Source organism: Sinocyclocheilus anshuiensis, unplaced genomic scaffold (assembly GCF_001515605.1).
Source record: "Sinocyclocheilus anshuiensis isolate Anshui unplaced genomic scaffold, SAMN03320099.WGS_v1.1 scaffold1199, whole genome shotgun sequence".
Classification (NCBI taxonomy): Eukaryota; Metazoa; Chordata; class Actinopteri; order Cypriniformes; family Cyprinidae; genus Sinocyclocheilus; species Sinocyclocheilus anshuiensis.
Window position 1 is genome coordinate 678,549 of NW_015540934.1, and position 11,266 is coordinate 689,814.

Consider the following 11,266-nt stretch of genomic DNA (forward strand, 5'->3'; position numbering starts at 1 on the left):
ATGAAGACGACACTCGCTGTGCTCCTAATCATGGAGCTCTATGGACTCTCCTCTGGTCTCAAACAACATTTCTTTGTAAAAGAGAAGATGACATGGGATTCTGCAAGTAAGTACTGCAAAACTTACTTTCATGACCTCTCCACCTTCACCAATGAGAGCGAGGAACAGCCATTTTTGAAAGATGCAGCTCATCAACCTTCTGATGCCTGGGTTGGACTCTACAAAGAATCAAGAGTCTGGAAGTGGTCAGGAGGTGAAAATGGAATACAAATTAGCTGGGATACTAGTAATGAACAACCAGAAGATGATGGCTGTGCTTTTCTACACAAAGGTCATAAGAAACTGCATGACATAGATTGCAATGATGAATACTCTTCTGTATGAATATATCAGGGTTTCTTCTGGTGTGTCAGGAAGAGACCTGGGATGGAGCTCTGGAATACTGCCAACAACTAAACAATGATCTGGCAAGTCTGAGCACAATGGAAAGAATGAATTCTGCTTTACTGGAAATCACACAGGCTGAAACAGAATATGTGTGGACTGGTCTGCGTTTTCTAGCAGGGGACTGGTTCTGGGTCAATGGAGATTATCTTAACTACACAGCCTGGTATCAGAACAAAAAGCCCCAGTGTCCTGCCAGAGACCTTCATTGTGGAGCCCTGGACAAACAAACAAGGGTTTGGACACAAAGAAACTGTGAGGAGAAGCTCAGCTTCTTTTGTTCTGTACAGGCAGTAGATGGTACCAGGGCCGCATTAAGACCTTACTGGGCCCCGGGGCTATGACTTACTGCAGGGCCCCCTATTACAAATACTATATATATATATATATATATATATTTATATAGCGTTAAATAGGATTTTTATCCTATCAAAATTTGGATGCACTGAAATTTCAGCATTCTTGTTACCAATTTCAATAATAATAAAAAAATTAATAAAAATAAAAAATACTAGCCTAAGTAAAAACAAGCTTATACTTAAGACAAGTAAACAGCCACAAATGGCAAAAATAGACCTACTTGAAACACTTAAAGCACTGAATAAGAAATTATATTGTATAAAATAAATGTACAAATAAACTGAATAGTCTTCACTGTATAAATTCAATATACCTTCATTCTTATTTATTTTACAAAAGTGATTCGGTCAAGGACAGTGAGTGATTTTCTTTCTAATGTTTGATTAACATTATTGACATAAGTTTTTAACAGCAGCTAAATTAGGCTGCTTTAGAGGAATAGCTCACCCAAAAATTAAAGGTCTGATTTAATTAATCTGCTCTAAACCTGTATGAGTTTCCTTCTGCTGTTGAATGTAAAAGTATATATTTGGAACAATACTGCAACCCAACAGCTGCTGCGCCCCATGACTTCCATAGTATGAAAAACAAAATATACTATTGGGGACCAGAAACTTTCTAGTTACGAACATTCATCAAAATATCTTCTTTTATGTTGATGAGAACAAAGAGATTCATACAGGTTTAGAACAACTTGAGGCTGAGTAGATGATGACAGTATTTCATTTTTGGGTGAACTATCCCTTTAAAATCTCATCATATTAGGATCTCATAGCTACTACTACACATGCTTTATATTTAACTATTAACGTTCATTTAAGACACAAATGACTGTGTTGACGAGGAGACATTTTGACACATAACTGTGCATTGAACGTTTAAGCACAAGGCGCGAAAAATAACTCAAGTTTAGACTGGCGCTGTACGAGCAGCTGCGTGCCACGCGAATCAGGCCGTGACCGACTGACCGTCTTAATACGTGCATTTGCCCAAATGAATTCTGCCCCACTGCTTAATGTCCCTGAACAGTTACATTTGCTTTTAAACCACAATGCTTAAAATGCGTTAAATGAAAAGTTTAACCTACATCATGCCGTGCAAAATGATTGATATATTTCTTCCGGTTTATCCCTCAACCCATAAATGAATATACTTTGTTCAAACACAAAAAGCAATATACATCCATCAAGTTGTTAACTTGTTAATTAAACTAACCTAAAATCTGTGGGGACGATGACGCTGTGACTTTATCTGCTCCATGTGCCCGGTCCACTTGCTGTTTCACAACTTCCCCTCCATCATCAGCTTTAGTAAAATAACCTGATAGCTGGGGATTTTACTGACTCACTCAAGTTTTTTCTTAGGCGCGAAAAATAACTCAAGTTTAGACTGGCGCTGTACGAGCAGCTGCGTGCCACGCGAATCAGGCCGTGACCGACTGACCGTCTTAATACGTGCATTTGCCCAAATGAATTCTGCCCCACTGCTTAATGTCCCTGAACAGTTACATTTGCTTTTAAACCACAATGCTTAAAATGCGTTAAATGAAAAGTTTAACCTACATCATGCCGTGCAAAATGATTGATATATTTCTTCCGGTTTATCCCTCAACCCATAAATGAATATACTTTGTTCAAACACAAAAAGCAATATACATCCATCAAGTTGTTAACTTGTTAATTAAACTAACCTAAAATCTGTGGGGACGATGACGCTGTGACTTTATCTGCTCCATGTGCCCGGTCCACTTGCTGTTTCACAACTTCCCCTCCATCATCAGCTTTAGTAAAATAACCTGATAGCTGGGGATTTTACTGACTCACTCAAGTTTTTTCTTAGAATAGCCCCTCTCTCGCTTTCTTTTTAGAATAGTTTACATTTTTACTTATCGAAGATTGTTCTTTGCATGACCATTTCCAGATTATGCCAGAACGAAGTGAAGAGAGGTGAATGTATGGCGTTATTTTAATGACAAATGTCGAGAGCGCATTATTGTAGCGCGAAAGCACATTAATATAACGCGCGAGCGCGGATCTCTCTGCTCGCGCGCGGATTTCCTTTGCTCTCGCACAAAACCGGACGCGCTACACGCTGCTCTCGCCCGGAGAGAGTGCGCGCACTTAAAACGTGTCTCTCCTCTCACTCAAACTGTGTCCTGTGCACTCGCAAATCTCTCTGTGCTCATGCGCTATAGATATTAATTCTTTTCGCACCTGAATTAAATGTTGTCAAAAGATTGCTAAATATTATTAAACTGGAAAGAAATTAAAGATCCATCTTTGATTGTCAAAAGAATTCCAGGTTCAGTTCACTCAGCCAATTATATTTCACGTAGTATTTTCATCGGTCAGTTGTGGAGGTCTGATTGGTTAAAGCTTTATTTATATAGCACCTTTTAAAATAGTGTTTACAAAGTAGCCTACTTTACAGAGAGATGTATGTGTGCATTTGCAGAAAAGATCAAAATACAAAGATAAAAGAGATATAGTAAAACAAAGTAGCTACAATAACCAGTTTATGTTAAAACAAAAATACAACAATAAAAAAATCAAGGAAAGGCCCTGCACAAATCTGTTTTGAGACTACTTTTTAAAAGTGCATAATGATAACCTTTGACAACATTTAATTCAGGTGCGAAAAGAATTAATATGTATAGCGCATGAGCACAGAGAGATTTGAGAGTGCACAGGACACCGTTTGAGTGAGAGGAGACACGTTTTAAGTGCGCGCACTCTCTCCGGGCGAGAGCAGCGTCTATCTGAGGTTTTGTGCGAGAGCAAGGGAAATCCGCGCTCGCGCATTATATTAATGTGCTTTCGCGCTACAATAATGCGCTCTCGACATTTGTCATTAAAATAACGCCATATGAATGCGGACATTGCAGCGATCACCTGATACGTGGTGCACGGGTCGTTCAAAAGTAAAAATATAGAATACATGCATTTGATTGTTAAAGCAAATTCAAACGTGACGTTTTAATCTCTAAAGGTAATGCTTGGAATCTATGGAAAAGCTCCAATACATAATAGCGCTAATAAGTGAGGGGCGGGGCTTTGGCAATCGCCGCTAACGATGACCAGTCAATCTACTCCACAACCAATCACGGGTCCCCTCCTTGTCCGGGCCCCGGGGCTTCAGCCCCGCCTAGCCCAATGGTTAATGCGGCCCTGGATGGTACGCCACCTGTATATCTCACAAGCCCAACTACCAAAAGGTTGGGAATGGGCAATTAAAGTTGACTGTTTAAGTTTATGTATCTTTATATTTGTATTTTTTCCAGAAACAAATAATTTGGTAACACTTTATAATAACTTTCATTTATAAATCATTAACAAACATTATATAATGCTTAACAGATCACTAGTTAATATATATTCACATAGCTAGAAATATGATAATGTTCTTGTTAATGTTTACTAATGAACTTATTAAACATTACCTAATGATTAACATATGATTATTTAATGTAAAGTAAAATGCTTACAAATGTTAGTAAACTTACAGTTCATATCATCTTCATTTGTTGGTCTTTGTTTGTTGTGTGGACCTCTATTTACACATCTTAACAAATAATCTATTAATTATTTGTTCATGTTTTTGCAGTACCTAATCTAAAGTGGAAACTGTTCATCATTTGCAAATATTTATAAATGTTCACTAATCATTAATACCTTTATGAGCAGTCATCTTGATGGCAAAAAGTGCCCCGAAAGACCTGAATTTACCCTATTCACACATCTTTACTAATCATTTATTAATCATTTGTTCATGTTTTTGCAGTACCTAATCTAAAGTGGAAACTGTTCATCATTTGTAAATGTTTATAAACGATTACTATTCATTTAGTATCTTTATGGGCATTGGACCTTTAGCTAATGTAACAAGGTAAAGCAGGGGTCTCCAAACTCGGTCCTGCAGGGCCGGTGTCCTGCAGAGTTTAGCTCCAACCCTAATTAAACACACCTGAACCAGCTAATCAAGCTCTTACTAGGCATGCTAGAAACTTCCAGGCAGGTGTGTTGAGGCAAGTTGGAGCTAAACTCTGCAGGACACCGGCCCTCAAGGACCAAGTTTGGAGACCCCTGGTGTAAAGGGTGGCTGGTTAAGTTTAGCTAATGCACTCACATACGTATACTATCTTCAGTATATCATTAAACAGCATAGTTATTCCTTGAATCATAAATAAACGGGGGAAAACAAATCATTTTTTAAAAGAAAATACTTGTTCATTTATCAAAACAATAATATAAATAGATTGAACTGTGTCCCCTTATAATAATCAAATTTACCCCTGTACACTGTTGACCCTTTATCCAACCCTTAAAGGTGGGGTATGTATTTTTTCAAAAACGCTTTAGAAAACTGAGTCGGGCCGAGTACCAAAACAAACTTGTAGCCAATCAGCAGTAAGGGGCGTGTCTATTCATGATGCGGAGGAGAGAGCGCTTCGTGCACAGGACGGACATTAGTGAGCTGAGCGACAGAAAGATAGAGATGGCGGATAAAAAACAAAAGAGGAAACCATCTGCGGAACAAAAGAAGGCTTAAGGCAAGAAGTAGGACCCGTGTAAATATCGGATCAGCTTTCCAACGCTGGAGAGAACTCAAGGAGCGGAAGGCCTGCGATCGGATGCCGAGGTTGCTTTGTTTCTTCTCGATAGGTGAGTAACTCCGTGTCTACAACAGCTAAAATCTGTCTAGTACACTGGACGCGACAAAGCAACCATTGAAAATCATTTGAAATTTGTGTCAATACGTCATAAATAGAATGCAGCAGCAGTTTTCTGTCTGGGATTTGTCGTGTTGCGCCGCATCCAGTGTAGACAGCATCACTGATTATAATGAGTTCTATAGTATTTTGTCGCGCCGCTCGCGTCCGGTGAAGACACGGTGTAACATTGGTTTTGTACGGTGGACAAGAGAGCTCAATGCGCTACAAATGAAAAAAAAAACACATGGAAAAACCTGCAAATGAAGAAAACATCTTCAACAATTTGACAACACACGCACTGCAACTTCTCACAACACAACTACAGAAACACGCTGCAAATTCTCACAACACAACCAAATACAGAAACGCGCTGCAAATACTCACAACACAAACAAAGAAACGTGCTTCCCTTAAACATTTCCGATGTAGTCTGTGCATATTTGCAGCGCGTTCGTATTTGGCTCTTTGGTTGCGTTGTGAGAATTAGCAGCGCGTTTCTGTCTTTGGTTGCGTTGTGAGAATTTGCAGCGCGTTTCTGTCTTTGGTTGCGTTGTGAGAATTTGCAGCGCGTTACTGTATTTGGTTGCGTTGTGAGAATTTGCAGCGCGTTTCTGTCTTTGGTTGTGTTGTGATTTCATCCAGCAGGTGGCAGAACTGCAACAAGCTAGAATTTGAACTGAGCTTTCAAATATTGAGACTAAGGTGAAATATTGTTCATGTACATTTCTATAAACATTTCAAATAAATATAAATTTTAAATCTATACATTTACAAAAAATAAATTCAAATAAAAATTTCATGGCAATGCTGTGTTGATCATTAGGTGTCATCTATCTATCTATCTATCTATCTATCTATCTATCTATCGTCTATCTGTCTGTCTGTCTATCTATCTATCGTCTATCTGTCTGTCTGTCTATCTATCTATCGTCTATCTGTCTGTCTGTCTATCTATCTATCGTCTATCTGTCTGTCTGTCTATCTATCTATCGTCTATCTGTCTGTCTGTCTATCTATCTATCGTCTATCTGTCTGTCTGTCTATCTATCTATCGTCTATCTGTCTGTCTGTCTATCTATCTATCGTCTATCTGTCTGTCTGTCTATCTATCTATCGTCTATCTGTCTGTCTGTCTATCTATCTATCGTCTATCTATCGTCTGTCTGTCTGTCTGCCTGTCTATCTATCTATCGTCTATCTATCATCTGTTTGTCTGTCTGTCTGTCTGTCTATCTATCTATCGTCTATCTATCGTCTATCTATCGTCTGTCTGTCTGTCTGTCTGTCTGTCTATCTATCTATCGTCTATCTATCGTCTATCTATCGTCTGTCTGTCTGTCTGTCTGTCTGTCTGTCTATCTATCTATCGTCTATCTATCGTCTATCTATCGTCTGTCTGTCTGTCTGTCTGTCTGTCTGTCTATCTATCTATCGTCTATCTATCGTCTATCTATCGTCTGTCTGTCTGTCTGTCTGTCTGTCTGTCTATCTATCTATCGTCTATCTATCGTCTATCTATCGTCTGTCTGTCTGTCTGTCTGTCTGTCTGTCTATCTATCTATCGTCTATCTATCGTCTATCTATCGTCTGTCTGTCTGTCTGTCTGTCTGTCTGTCTATCTATCTATCGTCTATCTATCGTCTATCTATCGTCTGTCTGTCTGTCTGTCTGTCTGTCTGTCTATCTATCTATCGTCTATCTATCGTCTATCTATCGTCTGTCTGTCTGTCTGTCTGTCTGTCTGTCTATCTATCTATCGTCTATCTATCGTCTATCTATCGTCTGTCTGTCTGTCTGTCTGTCTGTCTGTCTATCTATCTATCGTCTATCTATCGTCTATCTATCGTCTGTCTGTCTGTCTGTCTGTCTGTCTGTCTATCTATCTATCGTCTATCTATCGTCTATCTATCGTCTGTCTGTCTGTCTGTCTGTCTGTCTGTCTATCTATCTATCGTCTATCTATCGTCTATCTATCGTCTGTCTGTCTGTCTGTCTGTCTGTCTGTCTATCTATCTATCGTCTATCTGTCTGTCTGTCTGTCTGTCTGTCTATCTATCTATCGTCTATCTGTCTGTCTGTCTGTCTGTCTATCTATCATCTATCTATCTGTCTATCTGTCTGTCTGTCTGATCTTGTTTTTTTTTTAAATGTCTAATTGGTCAAATTATCTGGTTATTTTCAGAACTAAAGCAGAAGTAAGAGATTTAGTGCATAATGATGATGTTTTAGGCTGTACTTCACACAAATCTATTGTATGGCTTCAGAAGTTTTGGAAGCAAGAGTCATATGGGCTACTTTTTTCTGTATCCGTGACCATTCAAATTCATTCCATGGAAAACACAGCCAGGATATTGCCACACAATGCGAAAGTGAGTAAATAATGACGGATTTCTCCTTTTGATGAATTATTGCTCTAATTTATTGTTTGCCTTGTCTACCTTGGTGCAAAATTATCTGAGATTTTGTTTGTTTTTTCGCACAGTCATGGATTTATTTGAGTGATTTTACACATTGCTTCTCTCTCTATTTCACACACAAATACTGTGTTTGAAAGGCAAATGTACAAGAACATTATTTACATCCCCACAGTTGACCTTCCTTTGGGTCTCTCACTGTCTGTCTCTCTCTCTCTCCTAAAAGGCAAAGTCAGCTCATGTGTTTTGGTGTGGAGACATGCTCCACCTTGCCTCAGGACAGCTGTAGTTCAGACAGACAAGAAAAAATTAAAAAAACAAATGAAAGAAAACCCAGCAGAACATGTCAGTGTAGGCCAGGGGAGATTTTATGTATGACCAAAGCCACCAATTGAAAATGGGAGCAAATTCATATTTCGCTCGGATATATCTAGACAACCAAATTTTAAAAAGTGAAATTATGATAAAAATGTAAGCAATTTTTCAGGTTTAAAGGATCTGTAATAAGGATTAATAAATACACAGCAAAAACCTGTTAAAATAATGTTGCGACTTGTCAGTTTTCAGACTTCTCAGTTTCTTCACAGAAAATTTTTACCTATGCAAATTTGAACATTTGAACTCTCATACAGTATGACATCATTCCAACTCCCATAAATGGCTGTATAGAAACTGGACTGAGTTGTTGAGATGTCCATCAGTGAACACAGGGAATGTTTGTGACCATTATGAAACTTTGAGTATGCTTACAGTATGATGGCATAACTAACACGGACATGTGTCCTTCACGCTTCATTACTGTGGACATAGATAAACAGCAGACAGCGCATATGAGACGTGACTCAGAGAGGGATCACAGCAAACAAGAGCACAAAACATCCGAACTGTGTGAAACACACGTGCCTTGCTGACCTGTATGTGTCTGGCATTATCAAAGGCAAGAATCTTCAATGCACATTTACATTTACATTTAGTCATTTAGCAGACGCTTTTATCCAAAGCGACATACTATTGGGGGATACATAAAGCGATTCTTCTTAAAGAGGCAAACAGATACAGGAAGTGCTCGTAATACCAAGTTTTTAGACATTGTTCAAATAAGTACAAGCTAGAAAGAGAAGGAATAAATAAAGAGATAGTATTTTTTATTTATTTTTTATGATGATGATGAAGTCAAGTAGCTTCGAAAACATCTTGCATAGCTTCGCAATGCAAGATGTTTTGCTTTTGAAATAACAATACTGAATAAATACTGATCCAAAAATGATGAACGCATTTTCTCTAATAAATCATGTCAAGCGACGTGCATTTCTTGGTTATCAACTCTTAAAAGACTGATCTCAGTACAAGTACAGACTCAGGGGTCCTGCCAAGGGTGACGCCTGCCTCCAGACAGACCAGCATCCCCCTTAAATGCACACAAAGTAGAAATGCTGCTAGGAGTTTCGGTCAATTCGACAGTTTGGGAGCAGTTCCTCCCTCCAGCTCCACTTTAACCTGGCCTATGACCCTTGGTAGCACTTCACACCAGATGCACTTCCAACCACTGCAGACTAATGATAAAAACAAAATAAACATAAAAGCAAGAAACTCCATACATTTGCAGTTATGGATGAACACACACATCAGATAAATCCACAGAATTTTCTACTCCTATTGGCGCTTTTATGGGATTGTGCTCTCCCACTAATTTGCCATTTAATAAATCTGGCCCCTAATGTTGTAACGCTGTGAAGCCTGACTTAAGAAATAATAAGCAGGAACAGTATGTTAAACCTTCTGACAAAATCTAATATATAAAATCCAATATATATATATATATTTTATGGCTCATATAGTATGATATAGTGAGAATATGGAGCTCATACTTGAGAAGTAAAACACATTTTATTCAAAGGCCCAAAAAATATGTAATTTTGTGGAGTTGCGGATATTAATATGCACAGAAGTAAGATCAAAGTCCGATAGCTTATAATGTAAATCAATGAGATCTTTAAAACAGTATAGCAGACTATTTATTTACAATGCATAGAAATATCAGTTGTCATTCTATATCTCCCAATAATATGTCTTAGTAATATAATTTCTACATGTCTAGTTTTATGATCAAAGCTCTGTAGTTTTCATGTCTGTATTTTTTACCTGTGTGAACTCAACATGATGGTAAGTGTTTGAGAGGTGCTTAGTTCAACATACAAGTACTTTTAACCAATTCAATACAATTAAGTGCACCTAAGGGTATGATGATTTCATTATTAACTATCTCAATATTTATATGCAAGTTAAACACACATCACAGGATTATAGGTCATAGTCTTCACATAGTGTTTGACTTCACTGTATATGTGTGTGTATATGAATGTATGTGTGCATTTATGTGTGTCCGGCCGCATAAAGGGCAAAGCTAGCATTTTAAGTGTGTATGACCTCAGGGGGTGTTCATGTATGCAGGGTTCACTGCTATAGCACTATGGGCCAGAGCAGGAGACATTCACTGCTAACGGCACACTGACATTTAAACACACATACGTGTGTGTGTGTGTGTGTGTGTACAGGCAGATAATGTGTGCATGTGTGTGTGTGTGTGTGTGTGTGTGTGTGTGTGTGTACGGGGAGGACTGTCTTCTCTGAACCGCCTCATTATGATTCCGACTGTGTGTGTGTTTTGACAGTATGTATAAGAGTATTATTGTTTGATGGTTTCCAATCTCCTCCTTTGAACAGGAAAATTAGAAAAGCTGTAAATCAACTCTAAACACTAATTACAGCAATATATTCTTCTCCCAGAATAGGCAAAGCATAGACATAGCATTCATTTAGACATAGAATATGAACATAAACAGAGAATGAGAGTAAATCTCACCATTCACTCTTTCTCATTGCATTGGTGGGTGACTGACAGCAGGTGGCAGTAATTAGCAGCACTTTAATTGCCACTTCTTCCAAAAACAGATACTTTCACATATTGTGTTCACATTAAACACACACACACACTCTTTGGGTTTCCACAGTTTATGGGGACATTAGACGTAATTATTTTTATACTGTACAAATTGTATTTTCTATGACCTTAAAACCTACCAATCACAGAAAACTACTGCCATTTTTAGATTTTCAAAAAACTAAATTCTGTATGATTTATTAACTGTTTTCCTCATAGGGACCAAAAAAATAAAAATAAAAAAGCCCCCACAAGGACAAGGATTTTGGATATTGCCATATTTGTGGGGACATTTTGTCCCCGTAATGTAGGGTATACCAGAGCCACACACACACACACACACACACACACACACACTGGTTTCCATTTTTTGTGGGGACTCTCCAACGGCGTAAT

The 11,266-nt window shown here is 38.2% G+C and overlaps 1 pseudogene; it reads left to right on the plus strand.

Annotated features, from left to right (window-relative positions):
- The window catches only part of LOC107689518 (secretory phospholipase A2 receptor-like), an 11,959-nt pseudogene continuing 693 nt past the window's right edge, over positions 1–11,266 (plus strand).